This window comes from Mus caroli, chromosome 14 (genome assembly GCF_900094665.2).
Source record: "Mus caroli chromosome 14, CAROLI_EIJ_v1.1, whole genome shotgun sequence".
Taxonomy (NCBI): domain Eukaryota; kingdom Metazoa; phylum Chordata; class Mammalia; order Rodentia; family Muridae; genus Mus; species Mus caroli.
The window spans coordinates 74,170,650-74,197,523 of NC_034583.1; positions in this window are offsets into that span (position 1 = coordinate 74,170,650).

Here is a 26,874-nt window from a genome sequence, read left to right on the forward strand (position 1 = left end):
TTCCTGTCATTTACTCCTCTTGCGTGTGTTTGCTTCTTTTTCTACTAGGGTTTTTAGGTATGCTGTTATGTTGCTAGTGTAGGATCTCTCCAGTTTCTTTTGGCGGGCAGTTAGTGCTATGAATTTTCCTCCTAGCGCTGCTTTCATTGTGTCCCACAAGTTTGGGTATGCTGTGTCTTTGTTTTCAATGTATTCTAGAAAGTCTTTAATTTATTTATCTTCCCTCTGATCAAGTTATCATTGAGTAGAGCCTTTTTCAGTTTTTATGGATATGAGAGTTTTCTGTTGTTTTTGTTGTTATTGAAGAACTTAGTCTGTGATGATCTGCTAGAAGGCATGGGGATATTTCAATCTTCTTGTATTTGTTGAGGTTTATTTTGTGACTAAAATTATGGGCAGTTTAGAGAAATTGTGTCATGCTTAGAAGAAGGCATATTCTGTTGTTTAAGAGTGAAATGTTCTATAGATATCTCCTATGTACATTTGGTTCATAACTTCTATTAATTTCACTGTGTCTCTGTTTAGTTTCCATTTTAATGATCTTTCCATTGTTTGGAATGATGTATTTAAGTCTCCCACTATTTTATGAGGTTCAAGGTGTGTTTTGAGGTTTAGTAAAGCTTATTTATGAATGTGATTATACTTTCATTTCAGGCCTAGATGTTCAGAATTAAGATTTCATCTTGGTGGATATTTTCTTCGATGAATATGAGGTGTCCTTCAATATCTCATTGGAAAACATTTGGTTGAAAATCTATTTTATTGGATATTAAAATGTCAATTTCCACTTGTTTCTTGGAACCATTTGCTTGGAACACTTTTATTCAGCCTTTTATTATGATGTAGTGACTGTTTGCATTGTTCAGATGCATTTCTTGAATGCAGCAAAATGCTGAATCTTGCTTGAGTACTCAGTCTGTTAGCTTATATCTTTTTATTGAGAATTGATTCCATTGATTTTGAGAGATATTGAAGACATATGATTTTTAGTTCCTGTTATGTTTGTTGTTGGATATAGAATTATGAGCATGATTCTCTCCTTTTGTCTTTGTTGCAAGATGATTGATTTCTTGTTTTTTCTTTGGTAGAGATAGTCTCCTTGTGTTGGAGTATCCCTTCTAGAATTCTCTCAAGGCCTGGATTAGTATATATATATATATATATATATATATATATATATATATATATATACATTATTCAAATTTGGTCTTCTCATAGAATATCTTGCTTACTCCATTTATGATGATTTTTCTGAATATAGTTTTATTGGGTATAGTAGCTTGGGCTGGCATTTGTGTTCTCTTAGTATCTGCATAACATCTGTCCAGGAGCTTCTGGCTTTTAGATTCTCTGTTGAGAAGCATGGTGTAATTCTGATAAGTCTGTTTTTATATGTTACTTGGCCTTTTCCTCTTACAGCTTTTAGCATTCTTTCTTTGTTCTGTACATAGTGTGTTTTGATTATTATGTGTTGGAAACATTTTATTTTCTGTTCCAACCTATAGGCTGTAGGCTTCTTATAGGCTTCTTGTGCACTTATAGCCATGTCATTCTTTAGGTTGGCAAAGTTTTCTTCTATGATTCTATTGATGATGATTTATGGTCATTCGAGTGGGGGATCTTCTCTCTCTTCTATTCCTATTATTCTTAAGTTTTGTCTTTTAATTGTATCCTGGATTTCCTGGATGTTTTGGGTTAGGAGATTTTTATGCTTTGTATTTCTTTGATCATTGTGTCAATATCTTTAATGGTATCTTTTATGTCTGAGATTCTCTCTTCTATATCTTTTATTCTGATTGTGATGCTTGTATCTGTAGCTCCTGCATACTTTCATAGGTTTTTCCATTTCCAGGGTTGCCTTTATTGGCGATTTTTTTTTATTGTTTCTACTTCCATTTCTAGGTCTTGGACCACTTATTTCAATTCCTTCACCCATTAGATTTTGCTTTCCTATATTTCTTTGAGGGATTTGTTTTCTCTTTAAGGGCTGCTACCTGTTTAACTATGTTTTTCTGTAAGCTTTATATTCTCAGTAAAGATACCTTTATTTTTATGAGATGGGATTTTTGGTCATCATTTTGCTTTTCAGGTGTATTGAAGATATGCATGGCTTGTTGTTGTGGGAGATCTGGATACTGATGGTGTCAAAGTATATTAGCTTCTATTGCTGATGATCTGGTTATCTCTGGTGTTAGCTGACCTGGTGTATGCTTGGACCCTGTCTCTAGTATGCCTGTGTTGCCACAGATCTTGAGATCTGTGGCTCTAGCTGCAGAAGACCTCCTGTGAGACTTGTGGAATGTTGCCCTGGCTGCAGCAGAACACATAGCACCCTGCAGACTATGTGGTGCTGAGAGAGAAAGCGAGCAAGACAGGTTGATCTTCCCTGAAGCTGATACAAATCAGAAGGGAGGTGGTCTTCAAGCATAGGGGGAGGAAGTCCCACAACTGCTGGACAACTGGTGGGGTTTCTTAGGCAGCTATCTGAATTGTTGCCCTGGCTTCAGCAGAATTCCTGAGAGCCCTGCAGACTGTTCAGTGTTGAGAGAAAGCATAACTTCTATTCTTAGTTCCCAGCAAAATTTATTTCTGTAATGAATTTGTATTCAATATTAAGCAAAAACATTTTTCCAGATTGTTTGGAAAAATCAGTATTTATATTTCTTTATTAAAAGAAGTTTTTCTTTTGTTTACCAAAGATATTATAAAAATGTTACTTTTTTCTTTTCAAATTAGCAAAACATAATTTCCAAAGAAAACATTTATTGGGATGAATTATTAATCTTATCATCTAAATAGTCAATTATGATTTTTATTCTTCCTTAGACCTTCTACAATGTGTTGGTTATGTTTTAATAAATAAAGAACTCTAAGATGCTTACAACTGTTTTAAAATGATTACTGTTAGAATAAAAACAAAAAACAAAACAAAAAAAAACATCTAATAGTTCTTGGAAAGCATTGTGTTATATAAAAACCCACTCTGTGCCCATCAATGATCTAGAAGCATGAGGAAAAGAATTCCTTTTAGGAATATATAGAGAAAGGATAGCATCACAGAAGTAGATCACACTGGTTCATAGTGGGCAATGCATTCATTAAGTTAGTCAAAATATACCTTTTAAACATCTTACAAAACTTGTATAATAGCTAGTAACATATTTCAAATACAGGGAGAGAGAAAGATGAAAAAGAAGAGAGACAGAAGAGTGGGGGAGGCAGGTACGTATATATCTCTATATCTCTATATCTCTATCTCTATCTATCTATCTATCTATCTATATCTATATCTATCTATATATATATATATAGAGAGAGAGAGAGAGAGAGAGAGAGAGAGTGGGTGAGAGAGAGAGAGAGGAGTTCTTTGTTCTCTTGTGGTATTATTAAAGTTATCAAGAAACTCAGTGACTAAACAGAAAGGGCACAATAGAAAAAAAAGAGTGTAAGAAACACTTTTATAGCTTAACAAACAGTGAGAATACTTACTGCCTGCTGTTTAAGAATTTTTGTCCTGGGGAATAGTTAAACTACAAGACCCTGTAGAAAGCAAAGGTGTCTAAGAAAATGTCCTGTTACCCCCTAGGTAACTAGGCACTCTGCCTGGGTGAACTGATCTGTGTAAATTAGCGTGTGGTCCAAAACAAAGACAATATAAATCCAAGTATGAGGGAAATATATCAAACTGAGAAGCTGAGAGAATATTGGAGGAGAACCCCTGTCTCTTTTTCCAATTGCTTTCCTACTAGCTTTCAAAGGAATGTGTTTGGGTGAGAAAGAGTTTGATTTTCAGAGCCATGGTTAAATTTTTTTTTTTGTATGTATAAGAAACAGTAGGAGGTAGAAGAAAACTTGGCCTAGAGGTAGGTTGTACAAGCACATAATATCAAGAGAGATTCAGTGAATTGAACAAAATTTTCTATTCTTAAACATCAATAAGCATCAGTAAATTAAGTCGGTCTGAAAGCAACCTTAATTTTTCTTGTTTAGAAAATGCTTGTTGGCATGAGATATTTAATTATCCTTTATTTTAAAACAATGTTAAGCATTAAGTTTCTTGTGAAAATATATCTAATAGTCCAGGTCTATTTATTATGCTCTAGCTTCAATTTACTTCAAATTTATGTAAGTCATGTCTTGAGGCACATTCAGAGGAAACAGGACCTGAACTATATAATATGCTGTTGCCAACAAGGTATCTAAGTTTACTGTTTAAAACAAGCATTATCTAATGAACAAGACTGACTTCAATTTATGTCCAAATTTTATACCTGATGGTTAATGGGAGGGTTTGGTGAACACTTTATAATTAAGTGACCCAGAGTGCTATGGATAGAAAGACTTGAGCTTCTATTGTGTGGTCCATAGCTAAAAGAGGTAGAACAAGAACTTGAATGCACTCAGATATAATATATATGTAGAAGAATTTTAATCCAGCTCTGGAAAGAAATAACATACAAAACCTTTTTAGACTTGTCCCTGATTTTAGAAATTGCTTTAAGTGTCTCTCCATGTATTTGGATGTTGACTGTTGGTTTGCTGTATATTGCTTTTATCATATTTAGATATGGGTCTTGAATTCCTGATCTCTTCAAGACTTTTAAAATGAAGGGGTATTGTATTTTGTTAAAGGATTTTTCATCATCTAGAGAGATGATCGTGTGATTTTTTTTCTTTGAGTTTATTTATATAATATAGTATATAGATGGATTTCCATGTATCCAACCATTCTTGCATCCCTGGGATGAAGCATATTTGATCATGGTGAAAGACGGTTTTGATGTGTTCTTGGATTGGGTTTGTGAGAATTTTATTGAGTAGTTTTGCATTGATATTCACAAGAAAAATTGGTTGAACTTTTCTTTCTTTGTTGGGTCTTTGTAGTTTGGGTATCAGAGTAACTGTGGTTTTATCGAAATTTAAAGCTTAATTTTGTTTAAAAATTAAGGATAATTAAATATTCCTATATCAACAAACAGTTTCTAAATAAGAGTGAGAATCCCTTCAGACACACTTAATTTACTGGTGTATATTTATTATTATTATTTTTTAGATATTTTCTTTACTTACATTTCAAATGTTATCCCCTCTCCTAGTTTCCTCTCTGAAATCCCCTATCTCTTCCCTCCTCCTCCTGATCCCCACCCCACGGACTCCTGCTTCCTGGCCCTGGCACTCCCCTATACTGGGGCATAGAACCTTCACAAGACCAAGGGCCTCTCTTCCCATTGATGACCAACTAGGCCATCCTATGCTACATATACCATTAGAGCCATGAGTGTTTCCTTGATTGGTGATTTAGTCCCAGGGAGCTCTGGGGGGTACTGGTTAGTTCATATTGTTGTTCCTCCTATAGGTTTGCAAACCTCTTCAGCTCCTCAGGTACTTTCTCTAGCTCCTTCATGTTTAAGAATAGATAATTTCGTTCAATTCACTGAATCTTTCTGGATATTATGTGCTTGCACAACCTATCTCTAGATCATGTTTCTTCTACCTACCACTGTTTCTCCTACAAAGAAAAAAATTAACCATGGCTCTGAAAATCAATCTTTTTCTGAACCAAACACATTCCTTTGAAAGCCTGGCATGGTTGTCTTCTGAGAGGCTCTTCCAGCAGCTGACTAAGACAGATGCAGATACTTACAGTCAACCATTGGAGAGCTGAAAGAGGTAGCAACAGCCATAGAAAGACTAACAGTGTTAACTAACCCAGACTCCTCAGAGCTTCAAGATAATAAGCCACTGAACAAAGAGAATATGCAGGCTGGGCCATGGCCTCCAGCATATACATAACAGAGGACTGCTTTGTTTGGCCTTAGTGGAAGAGGATATGCCTAATCCTGTGGAGACTTGATGCCCCAGGGAAGGGCAGGGGAAGGCCAATGCCTAGGGAGGTGGGAGGGTATGGGGAGCAAGGTATCAGAGCCAAACGGAAAGAGATATGGGGTCAAGAAGTCCTGGCAAGAGGACCAGGAAGTGGGGGCAACATTTGGAATGTAAATAAATAAAATAATCAATTAAAAAATAAATACCCTAAACCAATCAACCAACCAACCAACCAAACAAACAAATACCTTCTATGGCTGTTTGATCCCACTGGAATGCCATACCTTTAGTGTCCCCTGTCTGGACTATAGACATTCCCTTAGTACACCCCTTTAATTTCTAACACTGAAGATAAAGTTAGTTTGTAGAAGGAAACGGTCATGTTTGAAAGTGAGATCTAACTGAGAGGTAGCCAAAGTAATGTATCCCATACTTTTAACAGAATGAGTCACAAATAGGATATGTCCAACTCCCCTAAGAACAGACATGAAAAAGAGGCAACTTAAGAGAGCAGCACACAGATAGAGACGGGTTGGGGGAGAGAGGTGTGCAGTTTTACCTGGGATAATTTTACAGAAACAGGTTATAGGTTACAGATGGAGCCAAAATGAGCCAGAGAATGAGAAGAAGTCAGACGAGTAGACCAAATTGTCAGTTAGTGTGAAGTTTATGTGTATGGGCTTTTGCAAGGAGGTATATCTGTGTATCACATATGTTTTTAGTGTCTGGGTGGTTAGAAGAAGGCATGGAATTCCCTAGAACTAATACCAATGGAAGTGAGTAGCTGGGTGAGTGCTTAGAATTTTATCTGCATCCTTAGGAAAAACTACAGATGCTCTTAACTGCTAAGCTATCTTTCCAGTTCACATATGGACATTTTTCTGACATTTGTCTTAGTTAAGGCTCTCCTTGCTGTTAAGGGACACCATGATTTTGGGAGCTCTTATAAAAACAATTCATTGGGAATGACTTACCATTAAGGGGATTAGTCCAGTATTATCATGTTGTGAAACATGGAGGTATGCAGGCAAAAAATGATGCTGGCAACAGAGGTGAGAGTTCTACACCTTGGTCTGACTCTCTGAGATCCCAAAACCTAGCTCTCTCCAGTCATTCTTCTTCTTCTTCTTCTTCAGTAAAGCAAAATCAATGCCAAGGCCACCTTCCTAAGAATAGCACTCCCTATGGGCTTCTGGGGAACATTTTTTTTAAGCCACTCCATTTTTTACTTTAAAACACTTTCTAAATATTGTAGAATTGTTTAATTAATTGACATATAATCAAGACATTGTGGAATGGATAAATAAGAATATTTCACATATACATGGATCCTATACATATCATTTATTTTATCTCATTCATTTATTAATTCCCTCATGATTCCAGGACTTCCTTATAATCAAAGTCTACTCCAAGTTCTTTTACATAATTACTATAAGATTTCTACCCACAGAGACTAGAAACTCAGAAGTCACATTTTGACATTTTATTGATCTCAGACAAAATGATTTGAAATGTTAAAGACATTAATGTAAAAACTCAAAGCAGTATAATCGTACTAATGCCCTTATTCACAATATTTGAATGAAAATAATTCATATGAAGTGAAAAAATGTTTGTGTTCACAGCTTCTTTTTAGAAGGTTTCTATTTCCATTTTCGAATGAGAAAACTTTGAATCTCTACTTCATACAAACACTCTTAAAAATATTAGCATTTCATGAGTCCATTGTTTTTAATAGCTGAGTAGTACTCCATTGTGTAAATGTACCTCATTTTCTATATCCATTCCTCTGTTGAAGGACATCTGGGTTCTTTCCAGGTTCTGGCTATTATAAGTAAGGCAGCTATGAACATGGTAGAGTATATGCCCTTGTTATAGGTTGGAGTATCTTCATGAAATTCTTAGGCAAATGGTTGAAACTAGAAAATATCATCTATTTTTCACTGGAGTGAGGAAACCCAGTCCCAAAAGAACACAGATGGTATGCATTCATTGATAAGTGGAGATTAGCCTAAATATCTGGAATACCCAAAATACAATTCACAGACCATATGAACCTCAAGAAGAAGGAAAACCAAAGTGTGGGTGCTTCAGGGGAAGGAAGGATGGGATAGGGGGTTTCTGGAGGGAAAATAGGAATTGGGATAACATTTGAAATGTAAATAAATAGAATATCCAATAAAAAAGAAAAAAATAGCATTTATAATTTCTCTTCATTTTACTTGGAAATGATGCTTCACTTGAATCTCTCTCTGATGCATATGTTCAAATAACTGAGGTACATGTTATCCAGACAGTTAATATAGCTTTGACAGTAGAATGGAAAAATTTGCACTGTTTATCAATTTTTACAACACAAATTCTCTCATTCTGGATGATTCGAAACTATAAAATAAATATATCTCAATTTTCTTACAATTTATGAGTAATTTGACTATCATCATGAAGTTAAGCTTCAGCATTGCAAGTATTTTTAATCATAAAAGTCCAAATAATAGTTACTATAATTCTGACTGAGTTTATAAAATCCCTAGTGAATTTATTTCTATTTAATCCAGAAAAGAAAGTGTAATAGTAGACTACAGAATCAATTCTACCACAATGTAACTGACAGAGCCAGTAATTATGTTGGATTCACTCACAGAAATATGGCTGATCTGACAGCTGTTCCCTGAAAAGCCACACCCCAGCATGGTGCTGAATCATGAACGTTGTATCATAGACATCTGCAGGGCTTCATTCAGGGTCAGTGTTAAAAAGGTTCTTCTACCAGAGCAATTGATCATTGTGTTTTTGTAGAATATGTGAAGCTTTTAATGCTTATTTGTCTTCAGTCTCTGTCCCCGATGAAATATCTTCACATAAAGAAAATCTGCCACACAACAATGACTCTTTAAAAGTCTTAAAGTTGGAGAGCAGGAATAATATTGCTTGTATTTTTAGGGTATATTTTTAAAATGTTAGCTTCCTAAGTGATATTATAATATTTCTCATTTTACAATAAATCAAAAATATTTTTTACTTTACTCTCATTTATTGGATTTCTTAACTGTTTTATGAGACTTGTTTTGAAAACATTTACCATAAAACATTGAAACCATTTTGCAAAATAATATTGAATTGTAGCTGGTCTAGAAGCAAGAACTTGTCATATATTTTGTGTGGGAGAAAGGTTACAAGCAGGATATATCTATATTCTAGTGAGTATACAGATAATACAAAATGGACTTTTCTTTTTTATTTTCTATTTGATTCTGAAATGTGTATTATATTTAATTTGGGGAATGAAATCACAAGTGTAGGAGAAAAGACATAGAAGCACTGGGTTAGTGAGTGTGATTAGGTTCACAATGCAAAATTTCCAAAGGACCAATACAAATATTTGTTTTTTAGAATCTGATTTTTCAATACGTACATTCATGAATTCGATTTTCTGTACTTAGGGGTTATTAAGAAATCCAATATTACAGAGATTATTCATGTTATTTTTTTATGGACTGTGATTATTATATCTACATTTATTTAATTTCTTATTTAGGAGAATGGTAGTGTAATAATGGCCATCCACTTCTTTCAACACCATAAACTGAAATAAATATGTTGTTTCCAAGGAATATTAGCAGTAGCCTTTTAAAATAAAACACATGACAATATATGCATGTGTATATTCTTATGAACATTTCATATTATTACATAATGCATGTTTATATTTTCAATATTAATATATACAGCTTATTATATAATTCATGTTTCTCAAATGCATTATTAAATTCTAGGTTTTTTATTAGCTCTTGTGGCCAAGAAAATAGTTAATAAAATTGTACCTAAAAGCTGGTATTTGAATATTGCTAGTGAATGTATTAAATATGCTACCTTTCCAAGTCACGAACATGAGATGTGAATTCATTTTTTCTTCGAATTTTATTGTATGTTTATGATGGGTCTGGGGCATTGTCACCTACTGTTCACTTCATTTATTCCCTTCCCAATGAAAATCTTGATAAAAAAAAAAGACCTTTACACTTTTATATCTTACTTTGTTTTGTTTTGTCTCATTGTGTGTAATTAAATTTGCTTTTGTAAGCATAGGAGAGGGCTGTGGTTGAGAAATGTGTAAAGAGTATTGACTACAGTAGTGGGAGGGAGAATGGCTTTCCTTTCCACACTTCCACATTAGCTGACTTTAGGACATGTTTAATACTTTCACAGCTTTCTCTTTTAAAATTAGGCATATATCCCATGAACTTTATTGAACAGTCAAGTTTTGCGATGATGTATATTTCAATATGTAAGTCTACGGTTGACTTTACTATAATACAGAAAATAGATTTTTGTATATTGATTATGCTTATATATCTTGTAGTATTTCTCACATTTGAGAATTATGGTTTGCTGTCTATGCATTAGGGAATTATTTGGAAGTGTATTGCTTCTGAAATCCTTGCATTTTTAGGGGGGTGTATTACGATTCACTAAAGAGTAGAATAGAATGAACATGTGTTGAGAGAGGAAATTTAGATTGTCTTAACTGGATATGGTCTTGGCAGTGACCTCAAGGCTATCTTTGCAGTATGATTGTGACCTGTGTATTTGGAAGGCCAAAGCATTTGGAAACTATTCATCAAAGCAGTAACAATAGTGCTGAGTGTACTCACAGTAAGCCATGGTAACAAGCAGACAAAAATTAACTTACTGAGATCTGTATGTGGACCACCACATAGGGCTACCGTCCCCAATTATTATACACCTTTTCATGTCAGTTAAGGTAATAATTTAAAAATAAATCCCACACTGACATGCTAAGAGGTTACTCTAATCATCTAATGTCCTAAGGGTCTGTACTTATCTTGTCCAATAAGTGATTCTAGATATTTTCAAATTGACAATCAGCATCAACATGTAGTGCTGGCTCTGCTTTTTGGTAAACACCTTATAGTTTTCCTGTCTACCATTATTTCATCTGCAAAGAAATATAGTGATTAGTAATTACTTTTCTTATTGGTTACTAACTCAAAAAGCTAATCTTTTTCTAGAAAACTACCTTGACCTTAATATAGATTCTTGAGGTTTTTTTTTAAATAGATTTGCATTTTTAAAGTTTTTCTTCTTTTATTTTAAATAGTATTTAATTTATGGTATATAATTTATATTTATTAGAATTATTTTGAGATTTTTATTGCTTTGTTTTTGTGTATATTACTGTTTTGCCTCTATGAATGTATATATGTATCCACCTAATGTGTATAGTGGCCTTAGACCTTGGAATGGGGTCCCAGAAGCCCTGGGAATAAAGTTATTGATGATTGTGAGCAACCATATAGGTGCTGGGAATGTGGCATTGCAGAACTTCCAGTGTTCTTAACCACAGAGCCATCTCTGCTCACCTTTACTGTAATATTCATTTTTTATCAACTTCTAAAATAAAACATAAGATTTATTATTATAATTACATAATTTAAATGAGCATAATTACTTTGATGAATAGTAAAATATAGTATTTTTTTTTAATTTCCTACCCTTTCTATTTCAATATCTTAATTTAAATTACTTTAAGATTTTTTAAATCCCATTTTACTTCTATAGGTTTTGAGATCTCAGAGTGTCAGACCAAGGTGTAGAACTCTTACCTCCATTGCCAGCATCATGTTTGCCTGCATACCTCCATGTTTCATGCCTTTCTCCACATCCTCACCAGCATGTGCTGCCCCTTGAGTTTTTGATCTTAGCCATTCCATTTGGTATAAGGTGGAATCTCAGTATCATTTTGATTTGCATTTCTCTCATGACTGAGGACTGTGGATATTTCTTTAAGTGCTTCTCTGTCATTTGAGATTCCTGTTTTGAGGATTCTCTCTTTAGCTCTGTACTCCATTTTTAAACTGTTTTGAGGGGTTTGTCGGTTTGTTTGTTTTGTGCTTTTGTTTTTTGTCATTTTGTTTTGGTAATTTTTGGCAAAGACACTGTCTATAGGAGTGTAACTTTTAGATAGGATTAGAAAGATTAGGAGGTGTGGCCCTGTTGTGCTGGAGGAAGGATGTCACTGTGTTAGATGTTGAGGTTTCAAAAGGCCAATACAAACCCTATGTTATGCTGTATTTCCCCTGTGGGAGCAAGATGTTGCTCTCAGCTATTGCTGAAGTGCCTACATGGAGGCCACCATGATCCCTGCCATGATGATAAAGGACTAAATCTATGAAACTGTAAGCAGTTGCCACTTAAATATTGTTTTTAATAAGACTTGTCTTGGTCATGGAGACTCTTTATAGCACAGGAATAGTTAAGACACCGACAATATTTTTATTACAATGCTCATTCTCCTTCACAGAGAGTTACATCTGGGTTTTTTGATAGTTCAGTTGGTTAGGTTTAGTGTTGATTTTTTTCTGACTTCTCTAAAATTAATCATTTAATTTGTTTACATTTCAAATGTTATACCTCTTGATAATCTCCCTTCCAAGAACTCCCACCCCTACCCCTTTCCTCTAAGAGGGTACTCACTCACCCATTCCCTCCTACTCCTCTATCTTTCCCCTTCTCTGGGGCATCAAGACTCCACAGGACTAAGTGTCTCCCCTCCCACTGATGCCAAGTGAGGAATTCCTTTGCTACATATGTAGTAAGAGCCATGGTGGTTTAGTCTCTGGGAGCTCTGAGGAGTCCTGTTAATTGATGCTGTTATTCTTATGGAGTTGCTATCCCCTTCAGCTCCTTAAGCCTATTCCCTAACTCTTCCATTGAGGTCCCCAGGCTCAGCCCAATGGTATTTTAGAGTCCAACTTCTTGAATTCTTTATAAGTTTTGGATATTATCCCTTTAAAGATGAAGGGTTAATGAAGCTCTTTTGCCAATCTGTAGATTACAGTTTTGTTCTACAGACAGTGACTTTGCTAAAAAACAAAATAACAACAACATCAAAAACAAAACCACAAAACAACAAACCCTTCAAAACAATTTAGAAAATGGAGTACAAGCTAAAGAGAGAATTCTCAACACAGGAATCTCAAATGACAGAGAAGCACTTAAAGATATATCCACAGTCCTCAGTCATGAGAGAAATGCAAATCAAAATGATACTGAGATTCCACCTTATACCAAATAGAATGGCTAAAATAAAAAACTCAAGGGACAGCACATGCTGGTGAGGATGTGGAGAAAGAAAAACACTCCTCCACTGCTGGTGGGGTTGCAAACTTGCAGAATCAGTCTGGCGGTTTCTTGGAAAATAGGAAATAGTTCTACTTGAAGACCCAGAAATACCACTCCTGGGCATATACCTAAAAGATGCTATACCATGTCATAAGCACATACGTTCCAATATGTAAATAGTAGCCTTATATGTAATAGCCAGAAATCAGAAGAAACCCAGATGTCCCTCAACAAAAGGATGGATACAGAAAATATGCTTCATCTACACAGTCGAATACTATTCAGTTACTATTAATGAGAAAAACATGAAGTTTGCAAGATAATGGATAGGACTCAGGTCATCCTGAGTGATGTAGCCCAGATCCAAAAAATATGCTCTGATAAGAGAATATTAGACAAAACATACAGAATACCCATCTTGCACCTCACATGCATAAGAAGTTAAGCAATAAGGAAAGCCAAAGAGAGGATCCTTCAATCCCACTTATGAAGGGGGACAAACCAATCATGGAAGGAGTGGGAGGTAGGAATAGGGGTGAGATAGGGCAGAGGAAGGGGGAAACGGGGCAGGATTAGGTATGGGCAGAGACTGTAGAAAAGCCCACAGAGCCAGAAGAATGAATGAAAATATGTAGCTTTTGGGGGTGGGATGAGGAACCTCTAGAAAGTCCCAGAGACCTAATTTAGCTCAAGTGTACAAAACTGGGAATATGGAACCTGAAGAGACCACCTCCAGTAGACTGAAAGGACCTCCAGTAGAGGGATGGGGACATTAGCCCACCTAAGAAACTTTGCACACAAAATTGTTCCTGTCTAAAAGAAATGCAGGGAGAAAAATGGAGCAGAGTTTAAAGGAATGGCTGACTAGTTACTGACCTAACTTGTGATCTATCCCATGGATCAGCACCAAACCCTGACAATATTCCTGATGCTATGTTGTGCTTGAAATCATGAGCCTAACATGGTTGTCCTCAGAAAGGATCTACCAGCAACTGACTGAGACAGATGGAGATAAAGCCAAGCATTAGACTGAAGTCAGTGACCCCTATGAACAGTTAGGGGAAGGATTGAAGGAACTGAAGGGGATGGCAACCCCATAGAAAGACGAACAGTGTCAACTAACCTGTATCCCTGGGAGCTCCAAGAGACTGAGCCACCAACCAAAGAGCATACACACACAGACTGGTCTGAGACCCCAGGTATATGTATAGCAGATGACTTCCTTGTTTGGCTTCAGTGAGAGATGAGCCTAATCCTATAGAGATATGATGCTATGGGAGGGGTACCATCTCAAAGCTGAAAGGGTGGGTGATGGGGGAGAGATCTCTTTGAGGGGAACTATGAGGAGTTGCAACATTTGGGATACAAAAAAATAAAGTAATTGTACTGACTGGTTTTATGTCAACTTGACACAAGCTGGAGTTATCACAGAAAAAGTAGCTTCACGTAAGAAAATGCCTCCATGAGATCCAGCTTTAAAGGCATTTTCTCAATTAGTAATCAAGGGGCAAGGGTCCCTTGTGGGTGGTGCCATCCCTGGGCTGGTATTCTTGGGCTCTTTAAGAAAGCAAGCTGAATAAGCCAGTCGAAGCAAGTCAGAAAGTAACATCCATCCATTGCCTCTGCATCAGTTCCTGTTCCCTGACCTGCTTGAGTTCCAGTCCTGACTTCCTTTGGTAATGAACAGCAGTCTGAAAGTGTAAGCTGAGTAAACCTTTCCCTCCCCAATTTGCTTCTTGGTCATGATGTTCTGTGCAGGAATAGAAACCCTAACTGAGACAATAATTAATTAATTAATCAATTTTTAAAAAGTGAGTGTTACATGATTTAATCCCTTTTCAGCATAGAGACTGCTGTCAACTTTTTTTGGCCTTGTTGCTCTTCTGAAGACACATGGTCATAACTTTTGTTTCTTTTATAATTTTCATGTTACAGTATCACTCATGGGAGGTATTTTGTGGAATTATAAGTGGACAATGTGAATTTTTAAAATTATTTTGGTTTTACTAACTTCCAAATTTCTACTTTATTAAGAGTTGGCTTACAGGTCTATAACAGAAAATTACTTCAATTCCATTTTTTATTTATTTATTTTATGCTTATTATTTTGGCAGCCATGTTCATATTTATGTTTTACTTTGCTTATCTACAAGTGAATGCTTTCTTTCTTTTTTATCTAGCAAGATTGTAATTATTATTTTCTCTCTGTCTCTTTGTGTTTCCCTTTCTGCTGGCCGGCCTATCTTCCTTTCTCATTAATTAATTTTACAATATTATTATCACTTATTAAATTATTTATGATGATTTACACTCCCTTTTTTACTAATAAAGATTAGTTAGGACTGATTGATTCTCACTACATGACTTAGAGCAAATGTACAATAATCCTCTTTACATTTCTAGGTGTCAAATTAGTCTATGTGGCTTAAGGATGAACAGCATCTGTTACTTTCTGAGTTAAACAGTGGAGAAAATTCTCGTCTTCCTCGGCAGCATGATATATTTGTATACGCATTACTTTAGGATCATTACCAAAGGTACTTTCATTATTTTAATGTCTCTATATATTTCCAAGAAGCAATCTATCTTTCATGGACACTGAAGGTAGCCATGAAGGTAGTTTTATTATTTCTTATTCAGAGCTTTTGTTTGCATGATTGATGGATGAATTGAGAAACATTATTTAGCTAATATACTGCCAGTCTCCTGGTATTTGTTCATGTCTTTCTTCTAAGTTTCAGGAGAAGCCCCCCCCCCCAAAAAAAAAAGAGTTATGAGTCCTTTCCACAGTCTTTCCTTGAGAGTTGCAATGATCCCATAGTTTTTCAGATAACATAAGAACTCACATTTGAACTTAGGATTCTCTTTTTTTAAATATTGACAGCTTTACTTTCTTCACATGTATATACTTTATTTTTGCCATGTTTGAAACAAACTAGAACCTTTGTTCCTATTTTAGAATAAGTGTGCATCTTTGGAGTTTAGTGTAGTTTTGCGTTTTTATGTTATTATAATGATGGGCTCAAACATGTGACTTTACATTATTCTTAGAATGAAACCACTAGCCAGTTACCTATACCTCACTAAGCCATAGTCAAGCTCCTTTTGTGTTCACCTTGTCAAATGCAGTGTCCAGAAAGCAAATTCAAACACAAAGCAAACCATGAAATTGGGATACTTGGTTGAGACAAATTGGAGCTCAGTAGAAGATGGCAGAAAAAGAGAGCACATTGTGCCCATAATGTATTAAGTACAAGCATATTTAATAATTTTTGAATGTCCAAAGATAAATAAATAAAGATGTCATAATGCACTGTGATCTTTTCTCATAGTTACTTTTGAAATACTTTATGTAGCATGTTCCGAATCAAGACAATCCACATATCAATATTTTTATATTTCTAGAAATTTGATATCTAGAAAATCTTTTTTTTTTCTTTTTTTGGTATTTCGAGACAGGGTTTCTCTGTATAACCCTGGCTGTCCTGGAACTCACTTTATAGACCAGGCTGGCCTCGAACTCAGAAATCCACCTGCCTATCCCTCCTGAATACTGGGATTAAAGGAGTGTGCCACCATGCCCGGCTTAAATCGTGGTTATTCTTAAACTTTAACAAAATTACATTAAATTCTTGTTTATATGTATTTGCATTCCATAGAACAGATTTTAAAATCAGTAAGTCAAGGAGAATGAACACTGAAAATTATTAAGTATTCATTCTGTTTACTGGGACATTTGATAATTACTTTAAATATTATTGACAGTCAAATTTTAAAGATCTATGAACATGGTATAAAATGTAGTGTGTCAGGAGCCATAATGGGACAAGCTAATAACTAGCAGGTGATCATCTTGAAGTGGCCTGCCTCGGATTATTATATAATCTGTAACAGGTGAGCCCTCATTAAGCAAGACTGTGAGGGACTCATTTTAGGAAAGATTCCTGCTATTAATATGCTCTTCCTGTTATTATTGCACATATATAACAATCACTAAGTAGAAATACACCCCTTTGAAGCAGATCTCTGCAGATCCATGAAGATGTACTGTCTTGTAGTGATTCTATATAGACAAATGGATGACTTAAGTCTTAATGATGATCCTATAAGAATTCCTAAAATTATATCTGTGATTATTAAGCTCTTTTATTAATGAGGCTGCTATTAGGTCCTTTTCTGATAATCAAAGCTGCAATGAGAACTCTGCCAGTCTCCCAGATGTCACCACTTAATTGCTCTTAGATGGTAACCAGACTTTCTCCTACCCAGAGCACATTCCAAGAGGTTGTAAAACAATTAACCAAAGGTCATTGAAGAGGAACTAACAATTTATTATATGTGTTAGGACAGAAGGTAAAGTATTGACTGAGTTTATCTAAAAAAAACTTCACTAATAACTTAGTTATGTTATTAAACCTTCAGTGAACTTGTAGAGCTGAAACAGGTGATGGCTGTTTAGCTAGATAATTACTCCTAATGGATATGCATGTAAACATTCGCTCTTGTAAGCTTCTATTTCAATTTATGATTTGATTTTTTTGTGTGAACTTGTGATGAACTTTGTAACATGTTATCATGTATTCTGAAAGATGTATAAGTGTTGAGGACAAAGAGAAGAGCGAGATCAATAGAGGAGACTTTTTTGCCTTTCCCCACTTAGACTAGAATCTTTTCCCTTTCCCCACTTAGAGAATTATTATTCCCTTTACCCGCTTAGGATCTTTCTGCTTTTCCCCTTATATAGTTTTCATAGGAAACATTTTACAACTTAGTAATAAGCTCTATAATCACATTTCTAAATGTCTTCTCTTCCTGTGTCTTCAGACTAGCAGGGTGAAAGTTAGAGCCCAGCAGTTTCTGCTGAGATAGAACAAAGCCTGCATTAGGCTACAGGTGTTAATTGCCCAAGCCAGCAGTCTTTTACCCTCAGAAAGAGCAAGAAATATTTTGGACTTTTTAGAAGTTATCACCAAAAGGACCCAGATATAGTTGTCTCTTGTGAGACTAGGCCGGGGCCTAGCAAACACAGAAGTGGATGCTCACAGTCAGCTATTGGATGTATCACACGGCCCCCAATGGAGAAGCTAGAGAAAGTAACCAAGGAGCTAAAGGGATCTGCAATCCTATAGGCGGAACACAATATGAACTAACCAGTACCCCTGGAGCTCGTGTCTCTAGTTGCATATGAATCAGAAGATGGCCTAGTCGGCCATCAGTTGAAAGAGAGGCCCATTGGTCGTGCAAACTTTATATGCCTCAGTACAGGGAACTACAGGGCCAAGAAGTGGGAGTGGGAGATTGGGGGAGTGGGTGGTGGAGAGTGTGGGGGACTTTTGGGACAGCATTGGAAATGTAAATGAAATAAATACCCAATTAAAAAAAAAAGAAGTTATCACCAGCATTTCAGTATAATTAGAGAGTTAGAAAGCCCGGAGACCCTCAGACTTTAAAGTCATTACCAGAGTCCTACTGTGACTCCACCACTACCCTGGCCTGAGCCACGAGGCTCCCAGCAGTAGTGGATCAAATTAATTGGAAGTAATACTCAGTCCTTTTATTTATTATATAATGACAGATATGTAATTGAAATGTAATGAACTAACTTCACTAAGTTTTGTTGTTTTTAAATAATTACTAATAAATTCTAAGATATGGTTTCACTGTATAAACTAATAAAATTACACAGTTAGGAAACATTAACTAATGACCTACATTCAGGATTCTCTTTCTTTCATTGTAATCTACTAGAACTTCTGTCTTACCACATACAGTTGTACATATGCAGCAATTTTAGAACTCTTTAGGGATGCTGTCCCATATATAGAAGTGTATTTGCATTGCAAGTAACTTGTGGACTCTTAAGACATACTTAACCCGTCACTAAAATTGTAACAATCATTCACACATATAATTGTTTTTTTTTAAGTAACTGCTGAACCATATTATTGGAAAATACTGAGAATAAAAGTCCCACATCTGTTTGCTTAGAATAGATGTAACTTTAAGTCTCCTGTTACTTTCTACTTTGTTTAATCTACAGTTGCACCAAATTACAAATGTGGACATGTGACTGTACTGTCTCATAAGAATCAACTAAGTGTGTAGCATCATAAGAAAAATGCAAGAAGGCTAGTGATTACATAATTTTTGTTTCAAATTCATCAAATAATATTACATTATGGTTTAATGAAGTGGTAGACAAACTGTATAACAATTTCTTAGAGTTTAAATAAGCAGTTTGGTTAATCCTTCATCTAGAACTTCCCAGCTCCTACAGCCTTTGGCCAGCAGGTATTGTACACCATCCTATAGTGATCAGTAACCTTGCTTTAGTTTTGATTTTTCTTGGGTTTCCTGTGTGGGTGAACCTGCACATCTCGGTGTCTATGTGTGTTTCCTGTGCTTGTACTTTTGCTGTTTGTTTTTGATTGTTCTGTAATATTCTGATTCTGTTTGTTTTTTTTTTTCTGAATCTTATTTTATTTTTATTTCCTTATTATCCCTTAGATGTCTATTTATTTTCTAATGGTATACAGAAAGGGTATAGATTGAAACAGAAAAGACGGTGGGCAGCCCTTGAAAAAAAATTCCACATCCCTTTATTATAAACATATAGTTTTGGCTGGGGTTGTACTAGGATATTATTCAAGCTATAAAAATCATATATATATATATATATATATATATATATATATATATATATTATAGAGAACTCTTAGCTTGGGAGAGAAGAACAGTTTAAGAAAAGCAATCACTTTGTGATCAATTAATTTTTCCAAAAGAATGTCTAGAATTTTTTTCTTAGAACAGACTTTTCCCTAAATATTTCTGAGGCAACTTAGTTTATTTAAAAATTATATAATTGAAACTTTCCTTCTCATTATATATGAATACTAAATAAATAAATAATAAGCCATATATAAGGGTCAAATATATAAAACTCTCAAATAAAACAGTAGACATATTAATGTCTTGCTTCTCAGCAAAACTTTTATAGCAATTATAATAAGAGCAAGCGAAGTAAAGAAAACAATTTAAAACAAACTTTATTATAATAAAAATGAGTTAATTATAATGTAATGAAGGTAATTTAAAAACAAACCATGAAATGGTTATTTTATATCATATTCCTGATTTTTTTTAAAAAGTGGCATAGAAGAGAAAAATTACAAGTAAAACTGGAATAAAATGTTAAAAAGAACTCTGATTTCTAGATGTAATTGTCAACACAGAGGCTTAGTGGGGGAAATTTATCCTTTCTAGTTGTTTCTGAATTCTGAGTGGCTGATTCAACAAAGCTGTTCTAGCACAAATCCTCTCCAAGCTGACAGATTCCAGTTGACTTCTCTTGGCTTCTGACTGAATTGCTCTGCTTGCTTGGAAAAACTGCCTCTGAACTTCATGAACTGAACTGCACTGACTGCTTCAAACTGAGCAGGGCTCAACTGCACTCAATTCTCTGGACTAAACTTGATTGACTGAACTGTACTCCATTTTATTGCTTGAATTCAACTGCACTCTATTGCACTCACTGAACTGCCCTCCACTTCTGACTCACTCTGTCTTCAGTCACTATTTCTTCCTCTCTTTTGTTCCCATGAGAGTTGGGCATATTCTATCTTCAACTCTATCAAATGTTTCACTGAGCCATCCCTTTGTCTACGTCTTTAAATAGCCATCACTTTCAAACAAGGCTGCTTCTTCCTACAAACTAACTTTATCTTCATTATTTAGGATTAGAGGTGTGTACAAAGGTGTGTCTATTCTAGTCAGAAGAATTAAAAATGAGTCATTGCAGCCTGGTCTACAGCGTAGAAAGTCTTTGGATATGACACCTTGCCTGTGTAGTTATTTTGCTGGATTAAAATTTCTGTACAACAAAGTTTTCTCAATTTATAAAAAGAAAAGAAAAATTAAATATATCTGAAAAGATAACTCCTGGAGGAAATAGGACAGTTTTTAAGAAAGCACCTAAAAGACATTCAATGTAATTATTTATTAAGAACACAAAACTCAGTAATGACACACCACTTTTCATACGCTGATATATGTTTAAAAAAATAAAAGAACAAGACAGATGGTGTTCAGGCTTGGCAATGATAGGGAGGAATTTAAACTCTTATAGATTGCATATGGGGATGGAAGATGGTGCAAACATTTTAAAGGCTTGGCAGTTCTTCAAAAATATAAAGCTGCCATATGATCCAGCAATTTTGCTCCTCTGTATACATCCAAGAGTAATAAAAACATATGTCTACACTAAAACTTGTATAACCATGTTTACAGCAGAATTAGACATATCCAAAAATTAGATGGACCAAATGACTATAAGCTGATGGTTTAATAAATAAAAGGCATGCCCCAAATGGCACTTTCAGAAAAGTCAATGTTCCTACTACATGCCACAATATGGTTGAACTTTTGAAAATATGCTACTATCATCAATAACAAAAACATATTGTGTCATTTTATATATGTTAAAAGTTCATTATCACAAATGGAGGCAAAACAGATTACTATTTGCATATGAATAGATTATTTAGAACTAAATTCAGGTCTATGATGGAATTTTCTAAAATTAAGGAGCTTGAATGCATGCAACTCTGTAACCATATTAATAGCATTAAATTTCATGTATTAAATAATTTGTGCTTTATGAATCTTGTTTAGATTCATCTGTCTCAATGTCTGCCTGCCTGTTATCTATCTCTCAATTGATCTACCCATTTCTCTTTGATTCTGTCATTTATCTATCACCAATTTTCTGCTATGTATTTATTGTATATTTACAATATAAGAGTCATGAAAAAAAGAAAAAAAGAGAAGAAGGTGATAAGGTATCAACTATCATATATAGGATGAAAGATCTATAAATTTGTACAGGTCTTAAAATTGCATACAAATAAAACTCTTCAAAATGAAAACATGCTTATAAAATGAGAGAATGCATGAATATATTATTTATAGTACATAGTGATTTGAGGATATGGGCATGTGAAAAAAACTTACTAGGCATGATCCTTATGTTTTTGTAAATGCATCAATTAAGTATGAAATTTAAATAATACTAAAAAGGAGAAAGAAAAAAAAAACTATGTACCTGATAAGATGCTCAGTGGATAGAGTATAAATTGCTTCAAAGTCTGATGAGCTGAACTTGACCCCTGGGAAATACACATTAGGGAAGAACCTCTTACACACCTGCCATGACATGAAGACACATACAGCTACATAAATATGTAAAATGGAAAATTTTAAAAGATAAGGCTATTTAAAATTTAATACACTAAACATTAAAATCTATCTTTTCTACTGGGATAAATATGCCAGCAAGATTCTGCTGAAGGGACCCTGGTATAGCTAACTGTCTCTCGTATGAGGCTATGCCAGTGCCTGGCAAATACAGAAGTAGATGCTCACAGTCATCTATAAGATGGAACACAGGGCCCCCAATGGAGAAGGTAGAGGAAAACACCCAAGGACCTGAAGGGTCTGCAACCCTATAGGTGGAACAACAATATGAACTAACCAGTACCCCCAGAGCTCGTGTCTCTAGCTGCATATGTAGCAGAAGATGGCCTAGTCGGCCATCACTGGGAAGAGAGGCCCCTTAGTATTGCAAACTTTATATGCCCCAGTACAGGGGAATGCCAGGGCCAAGAATTGGGAGTGGGTGGTTAGGGAAGCAGGGCAGGGGGAGGGTATAGGGAACTTTCGGGATAGCATTTGAAATGTATATAAAGAATATATATCTATATAGAGATAGATATATATAGAGAGAGTATATGAGTAGAGAGAGAGAGAGAGAGAGAATAATTTTTAATTCCTCCAAGTGTTCAAGAACTATATTGGCAAACTATCACCAGATAGTACTCATTTTATTTTTACTTTGTCAGCTTATCCTTCAGTGATCTAAAAATGCAGACAAGATAACACATTTTCTAATAGACAGTTACAATAGATACAGGCAAAAATAACTTAGGAAACAATTAAAACTATGCAATATGTTATGTAGTAAAAATAATAACCAGGTAACTGATAAAAATATTCATTCAGAAAATTAATTTGCTCTTTGCATTTTGCTTAACTTAACTTTTTACTTTCTTAACATCTTTAGATGTCACAGAAGAAAGATGTCTTTTCCCTTTTCTTCCTTTGTTGAATTCATGACCTTCTTTAATCTTTAATCTATATGTGTCCTCCTGAGAATTACTGGTGCAGGATGCATTCTTCAGACTATTTTCCATATGTCTGTGATCTAATATAAACTGTAATATTCTAATGGTATTTCCCCACCTCTATACTATTGGTTTTTCTAAGAAAGACCATAGAGATAGACTCTGACATGAGAGCATACCTGGAATATTTTGTATATTGTGTGATGATAGATAACTTATGCATACAGCATTCTGCTTAAACAGTATGTCTATTTTAACAACTGATCAAACTGTCACACTGAAAAGCTCTGTGTCATTACGTTGAAATTTTATATTAGCTCTGAACAGGAAATAAATGTTTAAAATGGTTAATTATTGCCCAAAAAAGAAAACATATCAAATTCAATAATGGAAACCCTCTAAAGTCTATAGAAGCTGGAGATATAGATTTCAAATAGAGAAAATCATGTAGTTCCTTGAAGATATAGAAGATTTAAAATATTCAGACTTTATTTACCACTAAAGTAGTCATATTGACTTTGTAACATTCTTTCATACAGAAGTAGATAATTAGGCCCCTCATGATGGACATATAATTCATAATAAATAGTACTGTTTCAAACAACACAAATATTTATATTGTGAATCAAAATCTGTAAATTCCACATGTGTGAAGTATTCATTTCTTTTGAATCTCGATGAATATGATGTTAAAACTCAGAAATACAATATTAGGATACCAATTAAAAAATAAACCAATGGGTAATGTTTTTACTTATAATTCTGATATATCTTAAGCCACTATTTCAACTCTCCCGACAAAGGTGAAAGATGACAATAAAAGAGTAAATTGAAGTAAAGACACTATAGGTATGTTTTCATTTTTGTAAGATTGTTGCATAGGGTGTCAAAACAATAGAAGTAAAATTTTAAAATAATGGACAGTATAGATCAAACAGGATTAATTAGCTTCTAACAAAGGGTACTATAATAGCCAAAAAATTAAATCACCATAAAAAATACACTTTTAAACAGAAATGAAAACTCCTATCAATAAAGTTCAACTTTAATATGATTGCTGTAAATCACAATTTTTGTAGGACAGTTTGCATACAATATTTGCCTGCAAACAACTCTAAATATTTTATCTAGAAAATGTCATGGAGAAATTTGAAACCAGTAGGGAAAAACTGTAGTCTCAATACAAGTTTTAAACATTTTTAAAAATCATTTTATTTACACAATAGAATAAAAAGGAAATAAATAATTAAATAAATAAGTAACATGATAATTTTTAATTTTAAAAGCAATGAGAAGGTATTTGAAAGTACTAATATGATCAAATTTGGTGAGTAGAAAGAAATATGATTAGGATTTTGTCAAGAACACTTCTGAATTTTTAAACTCTATAGTTTAAATTTTTTAAGTTTCATTTCTTTAAAGAAATGTTACAAAATTTAACGTTAATTTTGAATCTTTCTACCTAACTGAAGTAATGTAATCTTTATAGAATTATTTTCATGTACCTTAACATTTTTGGTAAAATATAACATCCTTCTTTGTAATTTAGTTGCTTGTATTTCTTTCATATTTTTGTTATCTGATCACTTTAAATGTTTTCATTTGAAATAAAAAAATATGAGATTAGCTTCTCACTCAATAACTATAAATTAAGGCGGGCAGTGATGGCACATGCCTTTAATCCCAGAACTTGGGAGTCAGAGGCAGGCGGATTTCTGAGTTCGAGGCCAGCCTGGTCTACAAAGTGAGTTCCAGGACAGTCAGGGCTCCACAGAGAAGCCCTGTTTTGGAAAAAGAAAAAAAAAAAGAGGAAGAAGAAAAGAAAAGAAAAAGGAGAAGAGAAAAGATCTATTGTCTTCTATCTACATTTACTAATCAATGATTTTCTTTTCATGAACATGTAAGTTAATAAGTTATAATACATATCTCAAAGATATTTTTCATTATTTTCTATATTTAACTTATAGTTTTCAACAAGTTCTCACTATATAGCCCAAAGTGACCTCAAACAAATGATCCTCCCATTTAAACCTCTAGAATATTATGTGTACACACTAACCTGAGAGTATGGTATATATTTGTAACAATATCTGTAACAGAACTTGGAATGTATATAAATTCAGTTATAAATGATTAAAAGTAGTATAACATTATTTACATAAAAATATTAACAAAAGATCTTATGCTATATAACAAGAAAAATTACATAAAAGTCACCAATACTTTTTGTTTTAATGTAGAAAGAAGGTAAGTGGTATTTTAGCTATAAGTTTCTAACTCCCTTGTTATAGATGGTGTTTTAGAAATAAGTATTGTTAGCAATTAAAGAATTATGGGATTATACATGATAACTCTATCACATGAAATAAAGTATTTTAGTACACAAAAGTAATAGTAATTATTCTTTAGTTGCAATATATGCAGATAAATTTTAAATGCATCATAGTAAGTAATTGGTTTCATATTGATGAACATTTTACTCACACATGGAGATGTGTTTTGTGGTATATGTTATTTATTTACAGTATTCCAGTGATAATGCCTTGAACAGCTATGCTATGTCTCACTAATTTCACATGTATTTCAAACAAAATTGAGAAACAGGCAAAATTATAAATTAAATAAATAGGCACATAACAGTTTCTATGTATTTTTCTATGATCAATAAAATATTCACAAGCTTATACTTTCTTTTGAGAAAAGAGGTTGATGTTACTTTAATGAAGGTTGAAACATTTTTATCTGAGAAACAACAAAAAATAAATAAAAAGGGAAGGACATGAATGATCTTAGGTATGATAGAAGAGAATGTTTAGTGTAGATAAAAGAGAATGTATAAGCACAGAAGGGACAGGTAGTAGAGTCCAGAGTGGACTGAGGAGAAGAGAAGAAGGAAATAAATGAGAGAGGGGAAACAGGTGTAGCAACCAAAGAACAAAAGTATAAAAGTGCTAGTAACCAAAATGGCTTGATTATATAGGGCATAGCCTCTAAGAGCACGACAGCTGAGCATTGAGCAGGATAGTTCAAGGTAGAGGGCCAGGTATGCTTGCCATAGGATGTAACAGATAGGGAATGAGGGATGCTGGAAGAACCAGCATTCAGGTGCATTTTGATATGTTAAATAAGCAGCTTAGCCTCTTAACTAAAGAGCTGAGTTCTAGAGAGTATTAGGATAATACATAGATTGTAGTTAGAAACTATGTTGGTAGTTATAGACAATTCTCCAAGTTCTAGTACTTCATTAGCCCTGGGTGGTTGGCTAGGTTTCTAGAACCAGGAATGATTTTCCTTTTGTTGAGCCTGTATGGGTCCCTTACAGAGCTACTGGATATCAACAAAATATGCGCTCAACTACCTAAGGGTTATCATGCCATCATGGTCATTGTTTTAAGCATGAGAGCTGTGTAGAAAGCTACATCAGTCAAGATGCAAAGAAGTGAAGCTGTGGTGCCTAAGAACATCTGATATACTCTTGAATTTGCCTTAAAGTCTTATGAGTCAAAGGGGAAGAGAGAGTAGATGCATCCTCAGAACAAGAGGATCAGGAAGTATGTACTGTTAGCTTTTATCTCCTGGATGTCAGAGAATCTACACTTAAGAAGTCTCACAAACATGGCTATCAAAAAGAACACTGAATAAGAATAGCAGCAATAGCCATGCTAAAATTGAAGGGGAGAAATCTCATGTTATATCATCACCAGATAACCAACTACAGTTA